The following is a 19,071-nucleotide window of genomic DNA, read 5'->3' on the forward strand; positions in this document are numbered from 1 at the left end:
TTAAAAAAATAATAAATCTGCCTAAATAAAACCTCCTCAGTGCTGGGCCAAATACTTTATTCTCCTTGTAATGTTGATCTTTTCATATTTTATTTTATTTTGTTTTGAGAGGCAGGGTCTCACCCTGTCACCCAGGCTGGAGTGCAGTGGTGTAATCATTACTCACTGCAGCCTGGAACTCCTGGGCTCAAGCCGTCCTCCTGCCTCAGTCTCCTGAGTAGCTGGGACTACAGGTATGTGCCATGACACTCAGCTATTTTTAATTTTTTTTTTTTTTTTTTTGTAGAGATGGTTTTTTCCATGTTGCCCAGACTGGTCTGAAACTCCTGGGGTCAAGCAGTTGTCTTGCCTTGGCCTCCCAAAATGCTGGGATTATAGGCACGAGCCATCACGCCTGGTCAATCTCTTTATTTTGTGAATGTCTTGATTTCATATTTATAGCTTGTTATCAGCATCTCTGAGCCACGTCAATAAATAAGCCCATCAGTCAATGGATCCTGTGCTCTTTTCTGTTCTACGTTCTTTGGGGAATGCAGGAGAATGATCAAAGTTTCATGGATCTTGTATCCAGGTTAGAAAGACAAAGCTAAAACACATGAAATAACAGAAATAATAGCAAAACATGATGAAGTACTAAATTATGTGTAATTTTTATCTAAATGCTGCCTGATTTTAGGGATGAAGGTAATCAGGGAAGCCTTTAGTTGGAATAATTATTGGGACCTCAAAAACTATTTAGATGGTGACAGATTGCTGGAGATAGACTGATCAGGGTACATTTTTCTTATCAAATAATTACCAGACCAATAAAAAAAGAGGATGGAAAAGGAAAGAGAAGAGATGAGCAGGAATAGAGATGGGATTGGCGATAGTCTATTAGTCCAGGGCTTTGATTATCTAATTAAAAAATCCCCAGTCATCCTTTAAACAACAGGGCACACTACAGGCTGCCAATGGTGTGAGTTACTTGAGGAAAACCCTCACCTGCTAAGGGGTTTAATCCTAGAATAGCAACCCCGATGTACTGCAGTGTAGACTTGCTAAGGGGTTTAATCCTAGAGCAGCAGCCCCGATGTACTTCAGTGTAGACTTGCTAAGGGGTTTAATCCTAGAGCAGCAGCCCTGATGTGCTGTAGTGTAGCCAACTGGACTCGAAGGCTGGTAGATGGGTCGTGAAGACTGCTTTGGTGAGGTCCCTGGCCCAGAAAGTTGTGCTAGGAGAGCTTGTTTCCAAAAGCTTTTCCAAATTCAGGCTTCAGCTAGAGTCCTACTCCTAAAGGCCTGATTCTTGTATGGACTTCTCTGGGTTCCCACTGTTTTAATATTTTCCACTTTTTACCTACGGATCTATTCAGAAAGAGCTTAGACTCCATATCTTTTCTTACCTCAGAAACAGTTCCTTTTTGGGGTGAGGAGTTTAATATGAAAATGTCTGCCAAGCTTGTGGTCCGTCTTTCTACTTGTGGTTTGATGACTATGAATTATTTCAAAGGTTGCTGCTTAAATTAGCTTCTTTCCTTTACCTTTACAAAATGCTTTCAGAAAATTTTATACTGAAATGCGACTAGAGATTTTAAAATGAGTGAGCCTTGATTTTGCTGGCCACACAGAAATACATGTGTCTATTTCACAGGTTTATTTTAGGGGTTGATATGGTTTGGCTGTGTCCCCACACAAATCTCATCTTGAATTGTAGCTCTCATAGTCCCCACATGTTGTGCGAGGGACTTGGTGGGAGGTAACTGAATCATGGGGGTGGGTCTTTCTCATGCTGTTCTCATGATAGTGAATAAGTGTCACAAGATCTGATGGTTTTATAAAGGGCAGTTCCCCTGCACAAGCTCTCTCTTGCCTGCCACCATGTAAGACATGACTTTGCTCCTCATTCACCTTCTGCCATGATTGTGAGGCCTCCCCAGCCATGTCAAACTGTGTGTCCATTAAATCTCCTTGTCTTTATGAGTTACACAGTTTTTGGTAAGTCTTTATTAGCAGTGTGAGAACAGACTCATACAGTAAATTGGTACCAGGTAGTGGGGTACTGCTGTAAAGATGCCTGAAAATGTGGAAGCAACTTTGAAACTGGGTAACAAGCTGAGGTTGAAACAGTTTGGAGGGCTCAGAAGATGACAGGAAAATATGAGAAAGTTTGGAACTTCCTAGAGACTTGGAGAACTCAGAAGACAGAAAGATGTAAGAAAGTTTGAAACTTCCTAGAGACTTGTTGAATAGCTTTGACCAAAATTCTAGTGATATGGACAATGAAGTCCAGGCTGAAGTGGTCACAGATGGAGATGAGGAGCTTGTTGGGAGCTGGAGTAAAGGTCACTGTTGCTATGCAAAGAGACTGGCAGCATTTTGCCCTTGCCCTAGAGATCTATAGAACTTTGAACTTGAGAGAGATGATTTAGGGTATCTGGTGGAAGACATTTCTAAGCAGCAAAGTGTTCAAAAGAAAGCAGAGCATAAAAGTTTGGAAAATTTTCAGCCTGACAATGGGATAGGAAAGAAAAACCCATTTTCTTGGGAGAAATTCAAGCCTGCTGCAGAAATTTGCATACATAAGAAAGAGCCAAATGTTATTCACCACGACAGTGGGGAAAATGTCTCCAGTGCATGTCAGAGACCTTTGTGTCAGTGTCCTGCCGTCATAGGCCCAGAGGCCTAGGAGGAAAAAATGGTTTCCTGGGCCAGGCCCAGGGGCTCCTTTCTGTATGCAGCCAAGGGACTTGGTGCCCTGTCTTCCAACCACTCCAGCTGTGGCTAATAGGAGCCACGGTACAATCTGAGCTGCCTTTGTCCTCCTTCACCTTCTGCTGTGATTGTGAGGCCTTGCCGGCCATGTGGAACTGTGAGTGCATTAAACCTATTTTTTTAATATAAATTACCCAGTCTTGGGTATGTCTTTATTAGCAGTGTGAGAATGAACTAATACAGGGGTGTACCCTGAATTTAGCATTGAACACCTCTGCATTGCAAGGCAAATCAAAAACATATTTGCAACAAAGAACACTGTGTATGGGGCTGATGTTGATGAATGCCTTGTTCCAGTAGATTGATATGCCATTGCTCTACAAAATTCAAGTCAGTGAAAGAGTTAGTTAACTCCAGTGGTATCCCTTTTCCCTAATACATACCTTATTAGAACAAGCCTTTCTAGAGGCATACAGAGGAAATATTCCAATCAGAGCATAGGAAATAGGCATTTAACTCTCATTAGATAAAGGAGAGTGTTGCTCTGAATCTGTCAGTGGAGAGATTTATTCCATGAGGAACAAAGTATTTTATCCACTAAGTACACTCAAGGCCCTCAACTGACAGCTTTCCTCCCTTTATTTTTTAACTGTGTTTGTTTGGAGAGGCTGATGTACACTCTCACAAGATTGAAGAGCCCACACACTCTTACTCTGTGACAATGGGGACCCTCAGACTAATTCCTCACCTCTGTTCCTGTGAAATCTGAGTCAGGACTGACAGCTACCATGGAAACCTGTGGGTATTGAACACTTAACGTCCTAGTTCATAAAGTGAAGGTAATTTGAATTCAATGTCTTTGTCTTCTCCAACTGTCATACCTTTCTCTCCAGTAGATGATAAACCTTCCTTTTTCTCCCCCTCCCAGAGCCACTGGTGAGGTTATCGGTGCTGTTTGGGTTTACCTGACCACCACCATCTGTCCCTGCAGCAGAGGAGATCTTGGAGCCTGCCCTACCATGAGCCAATGCTAGTTAAACATTATGAACTTTGAAGATATGATATCTCTATTAATAATCTAAACTAATTTTTAGTCAAGGAATAGAAAAACATGGAGAAGAAAACTAATGCTTTGCAATGAACACTATGAGGAGGACAAGAAAAAAGAATAAAAAGATCAACAAAGTAAATGAGAACAAAAGGGATCTAATCCCAAATTAAAAACCCCCTGTGTACCCCATGCTGACAGCCTCTCTCTCAAACTGCCAGGATAACCAGGATGCCCTAACCCTGAAGCCAACATGGATTTGCTTGACATGGTTTTTGTTTTTGTTTACTGTCTTCCCCATGTGTCATGCCCGCTTAGTGGCTGGGCACATGAGGCCTCACCCCGCTGGACTTGGGAGAGGGTTTGTAGGACACAGAGAGGCTTCCCTTTCCCCCAGGGACACAGTGCCACAGCAGACAGGCCATGGCTCCAACTTAACCTCCCATTCCTCCCAAGCTCTGACGGTGAACTATGTTGAGCTCAACAGCCACATTTACCAAGGGTAAGATTCTCAGGCCTCTCCTGGACCAGCTGTCCCAGAATCTGCATTGCAACAAGGCCCTGGTCATGGATACACTCATCAGAGTTTGAGAAACACTCTCAGATTCAGCGGTACTGAAAACTTTGTGGTCTCGGGATCTCTCTACGCTCTGAAAAAATGTGGCTTTCCAGAGCTATTGCTATGTGCTTACATTTATCTCTATTTGCCAAATTTAAATTTTAAACTGTGAACATTTTAAGATATTTGTTTATTACTTTATTTACAAATAAGAACAATGACCCAACTACATGTTAATATAAATATTTTTATGAAAAGTCATTATAATCTCCAACAAAATTAGAGATAAGAATGGCATTATTTTACATTTTTGCAAATTGTTCATGTCTGGCTTAATGCAAGACAGCTGGGTCTTCTCTGCTTTCACATTCAATACACTGCACTAGTGTACATCACATAACCTCTGGAATACTCCACTGTACATTCAAGAGAGAACGAGAGTGAAGGCAGGAAAGTCTTGGAATAATACTATGAAGAGTCATGTGTTGTGACTATAACAGTATTTTGTAACAATAATCCTAAACAATGATTTGTTTAGCATTAAACAAGTAGTTTTGACCTAGCAGTCCTCCTGAACAAGGGCTCACTCCGCAGAACCTTTGCTCCTATCCAAGCCCCACCTTCATTAGCTGGGTGGTCTTTTTAAGCAAATGATGGCATCTCTGCTTTTCCTTACCTGAGGCAGTAGACAAAAACCCAGATTCCACTTGTCCTGAGATTGACCTGTGTTCTAGGTACTTTTTTTTTTGAGATGGCGTTTACGCTCCTGTTGCTCAGTCTGGAGTGCAATGGCACAATCACGGCTTACTGCAACCTCCGCTTCCCGGGTTTAAGCGATTCTCCTGTCTCAGCCTCCTGAGTAGCTAGGATTACAGGCGCATGCCACCACGCCTGGCTAATTTTTGTATTTTTAGTAGAGACGGGGTTTCATCATATTGGTCAGGCTGGTCTCAAACCCCTGACCTCAGGTGATCTGCCCACCTTGGCCTCCCAAAGTGCTGGGATTACAGGTGTGAACCACCGTGCCCAGTCTATGTGCTAGGTACTTTTATGAATCTATACTTTACTGTGGGAGAAGAAAGGAAAAACAGAGACCCAGCAAATAACATGCCCTTGTCCAACAAACAGAACGCCGGAATTCAAGTGGAGATCTTTGGAACTCCAGTCCTCCCTCCAGAGGTGAAAGTGTTATTTGTGAATTGTAAGTTGATCAAGTGCTGTAAACTAACTAAAGTTATAAACTAACTGAAGTGCTAGAAACTAAAATAAATACAATAATGAAGAACAAGCATCATTATTCATAGTGCCTTTAATATTTCCATAGGCTACTTGGTTTGAACAAGCAGCCTCCTCTGTGAGCCACTGAGCAGGAGGAAAAGCCAGCCCTGGAAGGACTCTGCAGAGAACAGATCACAGTGTTTAATTTGCCAGAGGCATGCGAGCTTCTCAGAGAGTCCTACAGCCACAGGAGCTTTGCCTTCCCTTAAATGAGCCGTGGGGCTGCAACCTGGGTGTCGGAAAGGGCAAAGTGCAGTCGAACATTCACATTTGTCCTGGAAGGACAGATGATGTTTTGATGTTAGGAACACTGGGGGAAGTGGGGTGTTGTTGGTTTGAAGTAAGATTATTCTGTGTGTTATAACAACGGCAACTCTGGAATTGACAGGGAGACCCAGTGCAGGAGAGAAGGCAACCAGGCAGGGTCTTTGCTGTTCAGGGAGGTTCTGAGCTGGAAGGACAACGGAATTAGGTGCAGCGGGAGAGCACAAGCTCGGCCCCCGCCTCCTTTCTGTCTTGGCCTTTCTGCCTTGGTCTCAGCGGTACCCATTAGTTCCTTTGCCAGTGCCCCTTTTGACTGAAGAGCCTGCCGCCTCTTTCACTTTCAGTAAGTCTCCTTTGCCTAAATGTGCTGATTAACTCACCCTGTCTTTTGGTGTATTGGGCAGGTCTACCCAAAGGAGGGATTGAGATAAAGTTCTGGATATGTCAAGGTAAATGGGAAGTTCAGTGATCTTTTGTAAATTGTCAGGCCCTGTGCTGTGTTGTATGTTATAAAAACAAACAAACAAACTCAGAAGATTTCACTTCTGCGCCCACAGTATAATGTAATAATTAATATATGTTCAGGGCAACTAAAAATCAAGTTGATAGCTGCCGATAAATATGCAAACACGCGAGGTCAGCTGTGATTTTTGTCAGTTCCTTTTTGTGGTATTTTAACAACAATTTACCTTTTATCTGCACATATTGTCTATACCACAAGGTCCCCTGAAAAGTGGGGCAGGTGTTTGAGTCATAAAAGATAAATATATCCTGAAATGGCTATTGTTTCGAGTCTGTGAATCATTTCAAAGGACATTTGCCGTGCAAATAGATGATGTAACTCTATGTGTTTTCAATAGCACATCTGCAAGTTAAGTCGTGTGATTCCCTGGATGATATTAAGTCTGCAAATAGACTGCCACTCACAAACAATATTGTAAGTGAGATCGGTAGAGTCCCTGTTCTAGAACAAGGACATTGACCTGTGTTTTCAGCTAAAGCAATGTTCACTCCCTTAAGGGAACATACCTGATTTAATTTTGTTAAAACTTTTATTACTGCAAACTTCCTGCATGTAAAATGTACTAGTGAAAATTCTTTTGGTATACTAGCAGCCTGCATTGCCCAAAACCGATAAAAAATAGATTAAAAATTAAACATTTATGACCCAAGGAACTGCTGAATAGACTATGTTGGGAAGAACATCTGTAACCATAAAACTCAGACTCTTGAAATTTGAATTTGCCTGTTGTGCTTATTTAATTACTGTGCAGAGTTACTTGTTGGGTCCAGGTAGGGCAATGACTGGGCTGTAAAAAATATTATTCCCTCAAGGATTGTCTTGTGCAAATTCTAGAGGGGAAAATTATCTTTCCAATACCCAAGTGTGACTTCCATTACCATTAAATGGAGCCATGCGTACTGTGTGAGGGTATAATGGACCCCGGAGTAGAGAGATAAAACTGTAATGCCAACTCCCTATAGCACATCAGCAATATTATTTAACTTGAAGCTTTTTAACCTGTGAGAAAAGAGTAAACCTTGTTCTTAATTAAATGAATAAGGCAGCTTGTAGATACGTTCATTAACGCACATAGATTCACAGCTTGACGGTAAGCTTGGTCCCCTCTTTCCTGTCCTCATCCCATCCACCCGGATCACAAGCATCTCCAGTTAGAAACCCTGCCGTGGTCATTTTTGTGTCCTCAACAGAGTCTAGCGTAGTAGGAAGCAGATTGTAAGATTTAGCAAGATACATGCTTATGAAAATGAGCAGTGGGAAAATAATTACTTGGTTTTTGTTTAATTCTATTTGTAGATTGACTATTTCATTTCTGAGTAGCAAATTTAACATATTTAAGGTTAGAATCTACCAAGTTTGCTAAAGTTCTTAATTAGAAAAAATGCAAGTCATCCATATATGAGTTTCCGAATAGTGGCGTTGAGTGGGTCTCTGGTCTCAGGAGGAAAAAGAAACGAAGATGATCTTACCAAAGAATAGAAACAGTGAGTCAGGAAGGCAGGTTTTAGTTCTAGTTCTCACACCAAATATTTATGTTATCTCAAATTCTCTTGATCATAATTTATTATTATAATAAATTATGTATTACAGATAATTATAAATATACATTATTTATTAAATAAATAAATAATAATTTATTATTAGTTCTATTGGAGGAGACAATAAAACCCAATAATAATATTTATTGTATATTATGTATATATTATATATTTATATTATTTATTATATATTTATTATTATTGGGTTCTACTGTTATCGCTTCTCTCATTCCCTAGTACCCAATAATAATAATTATTATTATTCTTGAGAAGAACATACTTATCTCAGGAGGTATCCTGAAGATGAAATAATAGGAGTGAAACTGTTTTCAAAAATTCGATGTAGACCACATATTTTTGTAAAGATTATTATTATTATTATTATTATTATTATTTTGAGACAGAGTCTCACCCTGTCGCCCAGGCTGGAGTGCAGTGGCGCCACCTTGGCTTACTGCAACCTCCACCTCCCGGGTTCAAGCAATTCTCCTGCCTCAGCCTCCCAAGTAGCTGGGGTTACAGGCACCTGCTACCACACCCGACTAATTTTTTGTATTTTTAGTAGAGATGGGTTTCGCTATGTTGGCCAGGCTGTTCTCAAACCCCGACCTCAGGTGATCCACCTGCCTCAGCCTACCAAAGTGCTGGAATTATAGGCGTGAGCCAAAGTGCCCAGCCGAAAAATCGTTATTTTTATAAAGAGTTACTGTTATATTGCTGATCGTATTACAGGAAATAAATCTGACATAGCAAATCTTATCCAGAGGTTGGAAGTGACAGTCAAATAGTTTTCCTAGATTTCTTTTCATAAACAAACAAATTTTGCAAATATTAGTTCACTAAATAATAACATGCCACATCAGCACAGCAATACAGGAAACAAAGCAAATCAATCTCTACTGCAAAGATAATGAAGACCATTGTGAAACGATACAGGGTAAGTTATAGGAGTCATATGGGAAGACATATCCAGAACATTATTAAATATCTTTACACGTATCATCTCACTCAACCATGAAAACAACACTGAATCACACAAGATGTCATTTGGAGTTACATTGTTGCATTCTCATTAACACAATAGTGACAAACTAATAATGTTATCTGGAAAGCTTCTTGATCAGTCAGCGTTCCTAGTTGATAGGACTGGCTTATTTTTCTGTCTTGCTACACAAGTAAGAAGCGACTTTCCGAAAAGTTCTAAAAGTGCTGCAAGGTGGGAAAAATGTGGAATTGACTACAGGTAATTTGAGTGTTGGCCTTATCAACCCTTTCGTTACATCCGAAGAGGCAAGGGAAGCCTGGGGAAATGGCGGGGACAGCAGCTGTGGTCAGCTTGCTGGAGAGGAAAAGGATCTCTCAGGCCTGATGTCTTCTCCCTTCTGGTTATTAGATATAAGCACAGTGGAATGAATCCAGCATGAGCTTGCTGGGAACTTTATTCTTAGTCCTTATTTATGGTTACAGTGGCACCTCCGTGTGTTATTTGGGACTCTTTCCCCTTACGGCAATTAACCAGATCAACCAAGGAGTAAATCAGTGTGTCCTTTGACACCAGTGTGGTTCCTGGATTAGTCACATCAGCTTTCACGGGAGCTTGGCAAAAATGCAGATCTTGGGCCTGTCCCATGAGAGCCTGGTAGAAATGCAGACCCTGGGTCCATTTCAGATCCACCAAATTGGAGTTTTTGAACAAGTTCTCCAGGGGATTCTGATGCAACATCAAGTTTGACCGCTGTGTTTGAGGTAGTGGAATAATCTGGCCTCCTTCTCCCCACCGCCTCAGGAGGCATTTCGCAGTGCAGCGCCGTTTTTCCTTTAGTGTTCACAAAGAAGACAGTGAGAGTAGGGAGCGAGAGACAGGGCAACAATAGAACCCAAATGTCCTTGAATGGGTTTTGTTTCTTTTAGACCTGTGGTTCCCAAACCTGAACATGCATCGGAACCACTGGGAGGGCTTGTTAAGGCCCAGCTTCTGGGCCCCATCTCAGAGCTTCCAGAGGCGTAGGCCTGGGGGGATTGGGGGCCTTGAGAATTTGCAGTTCTCACAAGTTCTCCTGTGATGCCTGCCCCGGCCCCACATTCAGAACCACAGTCTTGTAGAAACAAACAGGAAACTCTGAACTCAGCTGTTTTAAACTCCAGGGAGGGGGAACACATTTTAACCAATAAACACAATATATGCTAAATAATGCCCTGTAGCTTCACAGCCTTGCCAGGGTTGGGGAAGTGGCTGGAGGAAAGAGAAGCAGACATTTGGGAGGTTGGAAAAGGAAGTGAATAGAGCCAAGGAAGGGACGAAGACAAGGGTGCCTGGAGAGGCCGGGGAGGTGAGGAAGCCTCTCTAAGAGGAGAGAGGAAAAGCCAGGATGCAAACCAACAAAACCTCTGGAATGTTAGGGAAACACGAAACACGAGCTTTGGGATTAGCCGAGGTGCAAAGACGGAAGCTTGTTCATGTGGAATCACCCATAGAGCCTCTGTCCCTTCTCACATCTCCTGCCTTTAGAAACGGTTGGCTCAGGCTGGGTGTGGTGTCTCACACCTGTAATCCCAGCACTTTGAGAGGCCAAGGTAGGTGGATCACCTGAGGTCAGCAGTTCAAGACCAACCTGCCCAACATGGTGAAAGCCCGTCTCTACTAAAAATACAGAAAAATTAGCCAGGTTTGGTGGCGGGCGCCTGTAATCCCATCTACTTGGGAGGCTGAGGCAGGAGAATTGCTTGAACCCGGGAGGCGGAGGTTGCGGTGAGCTGAGGTCACACCACTGCACTCCAGCCTGGGTGATGAGAGCAAAACTCTGTCTCAAAAAAAATAAAATAAATAAAAATAAAAAGAAGTGGTTGGCTCAATAGCCGTGATTCACAGATTGAATCTGCTGGCTGTTAAACCTTTGTGTTTTGTGAATACAATTATTGCTGAGTGCTTCATATTAAAAAGTAAAGTTTTTGACAGTCAGAGGGTCTATTCTTTAGTTTAATAAATAATATATGTTTTTAATCGCACTGTATTTTTCTGTAAACCCTCACAATAAAAGTGTTTTAATTTAGCCATTTACACTTTTAAAATATATCTGTATACATATGTAGAAAGATAGATTTGCTTTTTGTGAGGTTTCTAAATTTACACAGATTTTAATTCAACAGACCTGAATGACTATATTTTTAATAAAATTTATGTCTTTGAATATTGATATCTAATAAAGACTGATATTTAGTGTTTATTTTATTGGCCCTTTGAAGCACTTGTCTGAAAAGGGCTCATTACTGACCCTGTAAATTTCAACAGCTCTCTATGACTTCTTAGTTTATAGCATGTTTTAAATTAGTAGGCTTTATTGATATATAATTCTCATACCATACAATTTGCCCAATGAAAGTGTACAATGTAATGGTTTTTAATATATTCACAGATATGTGCAACCATCACCAATTAACTTTTAGAACATGAATATTCTCATTATCTAAGAAAGCCCGTGTCTGTTACCTGTCACCACCCTCCCCTCCACCCCCCCCCGCCCCCACCCCGCCCCACTGCCAGTCCTCAGGAAGCACCAATCTCTTCTGTGTCTCTTAGATTTCCCTATTATGGACATTTCAAAGAAATGGAATCATATGACGTGGTCTTTTGTGATTGGCTTTTTTCATGTAGCATAATGTTTTTGTTTTTTAATAAACTTTTTACTTTAGTTTTAGATTCATAGAAAAGTTGGGGTGATAATACTAAGAGTTCCTCTACAACCTACGGTCAATTCCCTGTTTATTAATATCTTCTATTAGTGAAGTACGTTTCTCACAATTGATTAGCCAATATTGTACATTGCTGTTGACTAAAGTCCATACTTTCTTCACATTTCTTTAGTGTTTATACAATGCCCTTTTTCTGTTTCAGGAGCCATCCAGGAGATCCTGATATACTCAGTTGTCTAATTTCCTTAGATTCCTCTTGGGCATAGCATTTTCTCACTTTCCATACTCTTTTAATTTATTTTTAATTGGCAAATAAAAATTCTATATATTTATGGCATGCAACATAGTATTCTGAAATATGTATACATTGTAAAACAGCTAGCTTGATCTAATTAACACCTGCATTACCTCATATACTTCTTTTTTGTGTGTGGTGAGAACACTGAAAATCTACTCTCAGTGATTTTCAAGTATATGATACATTATTATTAACTACACTCACTATATTTTACAGCATTTTTAACAGATGGGCTTAAATCCATTACTATATTGTGTGCTGTAGTTGGAAAAATACACATGTGTGTTGTGACTAAATGAACAATATGGGGCTTCCTGCTCTTCCATCAGCCTCAGTGTCAAAGGCTGAGTCTACATGTCATCACCTGATGCGTTCTCTCTGTCCACTGCACAGACAAAACCAGTTCACTGAGACCGTGGGATTGCAGTAAAGAAAGAGTTTAACTAATATGGGGCTGGCCACATGGAAGACAGTTATTACTCAAATCAGTCTCCTCAAAGGCTTGAAGGTTGGGGCTTTTAAGGATAGTTTGGTGGGCAGGGGACCAGGGAATGGGTGCTGATGGTTGGCTGGGGATGCAATCACAGGAGTGTGGAGTGCAGTCCTCATGTTCTGAGTCCACCTCTTGGTGGGGTCCAGGGGACTGGTTGAGTCATCAGTCACAAGTCTGGGTGGGCTCAGTCAGTTGCTAGAATGCAAAAGTTTGGAACCAACCCAAATGTCCATCAATGATAGACTGGATAAAGAAAATGTGGCACATATATACCATGGAATACTATGCAGCCATAAAAAAGGATGAGTTCATGTCTTTTGCAGGGACATGGATGAATCTGGAACCATCATTCTCAGCAAACTAACATAGGAACAGAAAACCAAACCCCACATGTTCTCACTCACAAGTGGGAGTTGAACAGTGAGAACACATGGACACAGGGAGGGGAACATTACACACCAGGACCTATTGGGGGGTGATGGGCTAGGGGAGAGAGAGCATTAGGAGAAATAACTAATGCAGGTGACAGGTTGATGGGTGCAGCAAACCACCATGGCACGTGTATACCTATGTAACATACCTGCATGTTCTGCACATATATCTCAGAACTTAAAGTATAATTTAAAAAAAAAGAACAAAAAGTTTGAAAAACATCTCAAAAGACCAATCTTAGGTTCCACAATAGTCATGTTAGCTATAGGAGCAATTGAGGAAGTCACAAATCTTGTGCTCTCTGGCCACTTGGCTCCTGAGCAGTGAGAGATTATAGAAACTATTCTTATATTATAGCAGAATCCAGGCCCGTCACAAAATCCTAATCTTGTGCCCTTGCGTTAGTCTTACAGAGTCAGTTTCAGCCCCAAACAAGGAAGGAACCAGTTTATGGAGGAACTTATAATCATTCTTGCTTCACAGTTAAACTATGAACTAAATTCCTCCCATGGTTAGCTTGGCCTATGCCCAGGAATGAGGGAAGACATCCAGCCTGTGAGGCTAGAATCAAGATGGAGCTGGCCATGCCAGACATCTCTCACTGTCATCGTCTTGCAAAGGTGGCTTCATTTGTAACAAATCAGAATCACAAAAGGAACACATTTTCAAAAAAAAAAAAAAATGGAGCCCATAGGTCACTAAGAAGATTGTATAATTTAATGTAAACAAACACTTTACCATTTTTAAAATGCATAATTTTCAAAGCAAACTGCTTTCATCTTGGTTGGTGTAGTGTGTCTAGGGGTTGAGCCCCAGGCTGGATTCCCAGACAAGGCCCACTGCTTGTATTAGGAACACCTGCCATCTGGACAGTCACCCAGGTTCCTTCTCTGGCCTGCGGTTTGCATCAATCCGAGCACCCTCCTGATGGCATGAGGGTAAACGATGCACACACAGTGTCTCTAGGGGTCCTCAGCAGTGGCACTGCTCCATCAGTATTAGTTAGTAATGAGGGCGACGGGGATGGCAGGGTTGACCTGTCGTTGGGGCTGCCACGTGCCTTTGGAAGTCCCATAGAACATGTCTGACTTTAGGTCTCATCACAACCCAGTGAGGGTGAAGGCTCTGCCAAGTGCAGAGCAGTGAAGGGTCACGAGAGATTAGAATTGGGAGATCTCAGCCCAGCTGTGGGCCCTGGTGCCTGGGACTGGGGATGCCACTTGATAACAGCTGCCCTTTGGATGCAGATCTGGGTGTGGGGGTTTAGCTCTTGAGCCTTGCGTTAGAACCTCAACTCTGAAATTCACATGGCCTATGACCTTGGGAACTTCCGTGTGTCCCGGGTTTAGCTCCTGAGCCTTGCGTTAGAACCTCAACTCTGAAATTCACATGGCCTATGACCTTGGGAACTTCCGTGTGTCCTGGGTTTAGCTCCTGAGCCTTGCGTTAGAACCTCAACTCTGTAATTCACGTGGCCTATGACCTTGGGAAGTTCCGTGTGTCCTCAGGTCCTTCCTCTCACAAATGACTATTGCATTAAATAATCTCATGATCCCTTGCAGCTGTAAGATATGTAGTCTTTTCAAAACACGATTCAGTCAAATGATGATAACAACAGAGTTCATAGCTTTTTAACTTTTCATAGCTATAAATTGAAGCATGTCATGGAAGAAAAAAGGACTCTATTAACTAAACAGGAATCCAGATAAAAGTTGTTTACAGTGTCTTTTTTTAGAAGCAATATAAGCTAGAATTTTAAAAGTAATACAATTCTCTTTTGTATTTTTTTCTGTGAAATAGATGGCAAATGTAAATAAAAGTCTTCTGTATATTTTAAAACTAAATGGAAAAATCTTCATAAAAAAGAATACCTACTCTCAGGCTGCAATCTCTTTATGCCAACTTTGTTCCCAGCTGGTTCAGTTTTGCTTTATAGCTGGTCATTTCTTAGAGGTCTGTAATGGAAATGCTGAAAGCACTATAAATGTTGCAGTACTAGTGGGTACTGCTGAAATAATGGAGACTTTAATCACTACCTGGGTGGGGATAGAGGGAGAAGGCTCTCCTAGCATTTGAAGATATGGAAAATTCCTGGAGGAGAAACAAGCATTCGGGGGATATTAGCGGAGTATTTCACCAGTGCCTTTTAACCAGAACAGCAGTTTCCATGAAAACAAGAGGTTTGTTGCGTGTGATGAATGGAGAGTGACTCGAAACAGGTACAGTCTGTTGTAGCAATTATTCCATAATGCATTACTCTATACTTATTAAGGCTACTAAGATAACAGTACTTTGTTATTTAGTATGGATTTTCCTAATTGCAAAACACCATATGATTTATTATACAGTCTATGATTAGACCAGGCTGAACCAATCAACACCCCCTTAATTACTAGTTGCTGTTATCCATGCACTCTACCAATATCTGAATTCAGAAAGTTGTTAAGTTATCTCAGCCAGCAGCCAACATTACACATATTCTTCATAAATGCAAAAGGCTCATTTCATCAAAAGAGGAAGCCATTATGCCAAGAAAAATGGAACACAGTTTATACAGGGGCAGATAAATTACTCCGTGTTAAAGAGAAAATCATTCAAGGTGTTGATCATATCCCGTTCTTGAGTAGAAGAGGGGAAAAACTGTGAAACCAGCATAAGCTACCAGTAGATAATATTTCATAAAATTAGCATGGCTGTCTTTTACTGAAGATGTCATTATTCAAGTGAATACCAATGTCTTCCACTGGATAAAACTAGAATTTTAACACAGAGGGATTCATGGTAACTAATAAGTCATATACAATTGGTCATAGGCATGCAGGCAGTTCTTTATATTGTATCCTCACCAGATAGGAGCAATTTCAGCCTTAGGACTTTTAAACTACTTTCCCTTGTGAGGCAAATTATTTCCTTAATGAGGCCAAAAACAGGGATCAAACTAAAGGCTTTGGCTGCTGCCAAATAACACTGGACTTGCACTCAGCAGAACCCAGTGGGTGCTGGAGTGAGAGGGCAGAAGCTGGGCATGCACCTGCTCAGGCAGGACAGAGGCGTGAGATCTTCTGAGAAGCCCAGTAAGAGAGAAGGGCATTCAAGGGCCGGCAGAGAGATCTGTGCAGCAGATCCTGATCAGGAGGGACGTGGAGGAAAAGAACTGCTTATATGTAGGATAAATATCATTCTTTTTATATCTCAAACTTTTACCCTGAGACTAGGAAATAGTTTCCTGCCTGGTACAAACTTTTCCCACCTGCATGCATCATGATGAGAAGTCATCCCTAAAAACTTCAGATGACAAATGGGGACCGCTACTGTAGGTCACTGCTGACCTCACTCACTGCTCCCCTGCCTGGGCATCCACACACAGCTGTGTAGAGGCTCTGGCTCCTGGAGGACACCTCCCAGCGGAAGCACAGACCTGCCTGTCCTGCCGCTGTTCTCTCTCTCCTCTCTCTCTTTCTCTGACTCCTTCTCTCTTAGTCCCTCCCTCTCTCTCCTTCTCTCTGCCTCTCTTTCTCTAGTCCTTTAGGAATTCCCCTCGGACGCTCCAGGCTGGTTCATATTCTGGTGTTTAGCCACCAACACTGCCCCTATTACCACCCTACTTGATAAGCTCTGTGCTGTCTCCTTCCCTGTGATTTTCCTTAACAAACTGTATTAGGAACACCTCGCAGGAACTCAGGTCCTCACTGCTGTGTCACTGCACCTAGCACCTTTTGCTTCCTGGGGGCATTTCTTCAATGACGCAGGGGAGAGGGCAAAGTGACCCTGAGCGCATGGGCTTCCGTGCCTTCTCCTGCAGAACCCCACCCACACCGATGGGTGACGATCCTCTGCGGGCCTCACAGGGAGGGACAGGCGTGGCATGGTCCTCACCATCTCCCGTAAATTCGTGTAAAACCACCCTGATGGAATGGACAGATGGAGCACATGCCCAGTCTTGAATCATAAGCCCTACAGACAATCCCAAGAGATCAAAATCCCTGAAGTCTAAAATCCTGAACAACTAAAACCCCCCAAATCACAATCACAGGATATAGTTGCATGGCGTTAGGGGGGACTATTACCTTGTTATTCTTCTTTATTCAGAATATTATGAATTCCAATGGAATCTCCAAACCATACTGACAGACTTGAAATTTGGTGCAATCAACGTTTCTACAGGTGAATTTCAAGGTATTTCCAATAAAATTTATTTCGTTTTCATACATCCCAATGCATTAGGTGAAAAATTCAGATGGATCAGGTGAAAAATTCCGAATGCATTAAGTGAAAAATTCGGGTGAAAAAATTCATTAGGTGAAAAATGCATTAGGTGAAAAATTGGCCACGAGATATGACAAGGAAAACTTCGATTTAAAATGTGCCATTGCCTGCAGTCGCGTTCCCTCCAGCTGATGATGTTCCAGGAGCTTTAACGAATTAAATCTGCCTTTGCCTGAAGGAGTCCACGAGGCTCCTGGCTGGTTGGAAAATAATCACGTGCGAGGTAGGATAGGGAGGCGCTCAGGCAACAGTGTGACTGTTCAGGCTTATTTGACAGATCTGTGGTCCACACATGAGTGCACACAGAGTGGGTTTCTGCATGCCCAAAACTACACAGGAGCGCAGCGCAGAAGATGGAAAAACTTAATAGGAAATACGCACTCCCGCGCGTGTCAACTCATAGAGGAATTCCAAGTGGAGCAGCACCACGCAGAAAATGCACGTGAATTGTATTTTCCAAGGAGAACCATGTCCCAAAAGAAAAAAAGGCAGCTACTGATTTCGATGAAAGACTTCAAAATACAGTTAATAATTATGAACAGCAGGCTCTTACGGCCCATCTCCCATAGTTGCCAATGATCTATCCCTGTAAGACACTTTTTCAAATGTCAAATTTTTCTTTTAATTTTGTTTAGTCTCTTTTTCTGTTTTCAGTTATTTTTCACTATTTTAAATTATGAACGGTTAATAAGTATGAACAGTAGGCTTTTACGGCCCATCTCCCATGGATGCCCATAATCTATCCCTGTGAGACAATTTTTCAAATGTCAAATTTTTCTTTTAATTTAGTTTAGTCTCTTTTTCTGTTTTTAGTTATTTTTCACTGTTTTAAATTGCCAGCATTTTCCTTTTTCAATTTGCTATGCAGTGAATTTCACCTTTGCATCATCTTCAATACTGGAGGTTTACCTTGTGTAGAGGCCTTGAGAGAGTTCTAATCTGTTCAGTGCATTTTCTGCAAATGCAGCTCCGTAGAATACATTCTCGCCATGTTTTCATTGTGTGTGAACACTGTGCGTGTGTGTCTTCCACGGTAAATGAAGAGATGTCCTTTTCCCACATCTGCATTGTGAGTGAGAACATTTCGCCAGATTGTGGCTCTTTAGGCGCGGCACACACGTGGTTTTTGATCCGTCTCATCAAAAGACTTGGAATGTCCATCGCGGTGTGGCAGAAGGTGGTGGTTATACAGCTGGGTGCACAGTTGCCCATCACAGTGATACGTGCTTAGAGAGTAAGCTTCTGGGCCGCTTTCTTAGACGGCCCCTCTGTTTTGCTTGTAACTGGCATGCCCGTGTGACCACGTTTGTGTACCTGGGTGCGTATGCTTGTGAAAATATGAATGCTGTTGCTGCCTATCTTATCAAGTAAAGGACCTATTAGTGTTGTCAGGTTGTCTGTGTTTATCAAGTGAATCCCCCCTTTTTAACATGTAAATATATATACCTTTTAAAGAATTTTAAATTATTTTTTCCAGAATAATATTTTTCAGATTGTGATCTTTAAGGATCCCCACATTCAGGATTACAGGGTTCAGTATTGTGTCTTTCGAGATTATGGTGAGCTCCCCCTGACATGCACACAGATATGTCCACATGCAGAGGCACACTTATGCACACATTCACACACACACAAGGACACACACCACACACACACGCACGCACACACATGTGCTGCCCACAGCTTCTGGCCACGGCGTAGCCTGTGGAGAGAAACTGGCATGAGCTGTGCTGTGTCTGTCTTAGAACCCTAATTTTTGTAAAGGGGCCATGCATTTACTTTCGCATGAGCACCACACTCACTCTGTAGCCAGACCTACATTAACTCACCTGGCTCACTGATTAAAGGATGCAGCATGATTTCATTGTCAAACATAGAGGATATAAAACGGGAAATCCGATAGGGTGGTTTCCGGTCTCCCCCTGAGGCCCTGGACCCTTGGCTTTGCTCACCATGGGGGTCCCAGTGGGTGTGATGGAATTTCTTGG

At 41.9% G+C, this 19,071-nt stretch overlaps 1 long non-coding RNA gene across 1 annotated transcript in view; it reads left to right on the top strand.

Moving 5' to 3' along the window:
- Positions 1-16,994, top strand: part of LOC129393173 (uncharacterized) — a 52,398-nt gene extending 35,404 nt beyond the window's left edge. Inside the window, exon 3 of the long non-coding RNA XR_008619865.2 lies at positions 16,907-16,994. This is a non-coding gene — a long non-coding RNA (uncharacterized LOC129393173). The remainder of the gene's footprint in view (positions 1-16,906) is intronic.
- The last annotated feature ends 2,077 nt before the right edge of the window (positions 16,995-19,071 follow it).

The sequence above is a fragment of the Pan paniscus genome, chromosome 8, assembly GCF_029289425.2.
Source record: "Pan paniscus chromosome 8, NHGRI_mPanPan1-v2.0_pri, whole genome shotgun sequence".
NCBI classification, from domain to species: Eukaryota; Metazoa; Chordata; class Mammalia; order Primates; family Hominidae; genus Pan; species Pan paniscus.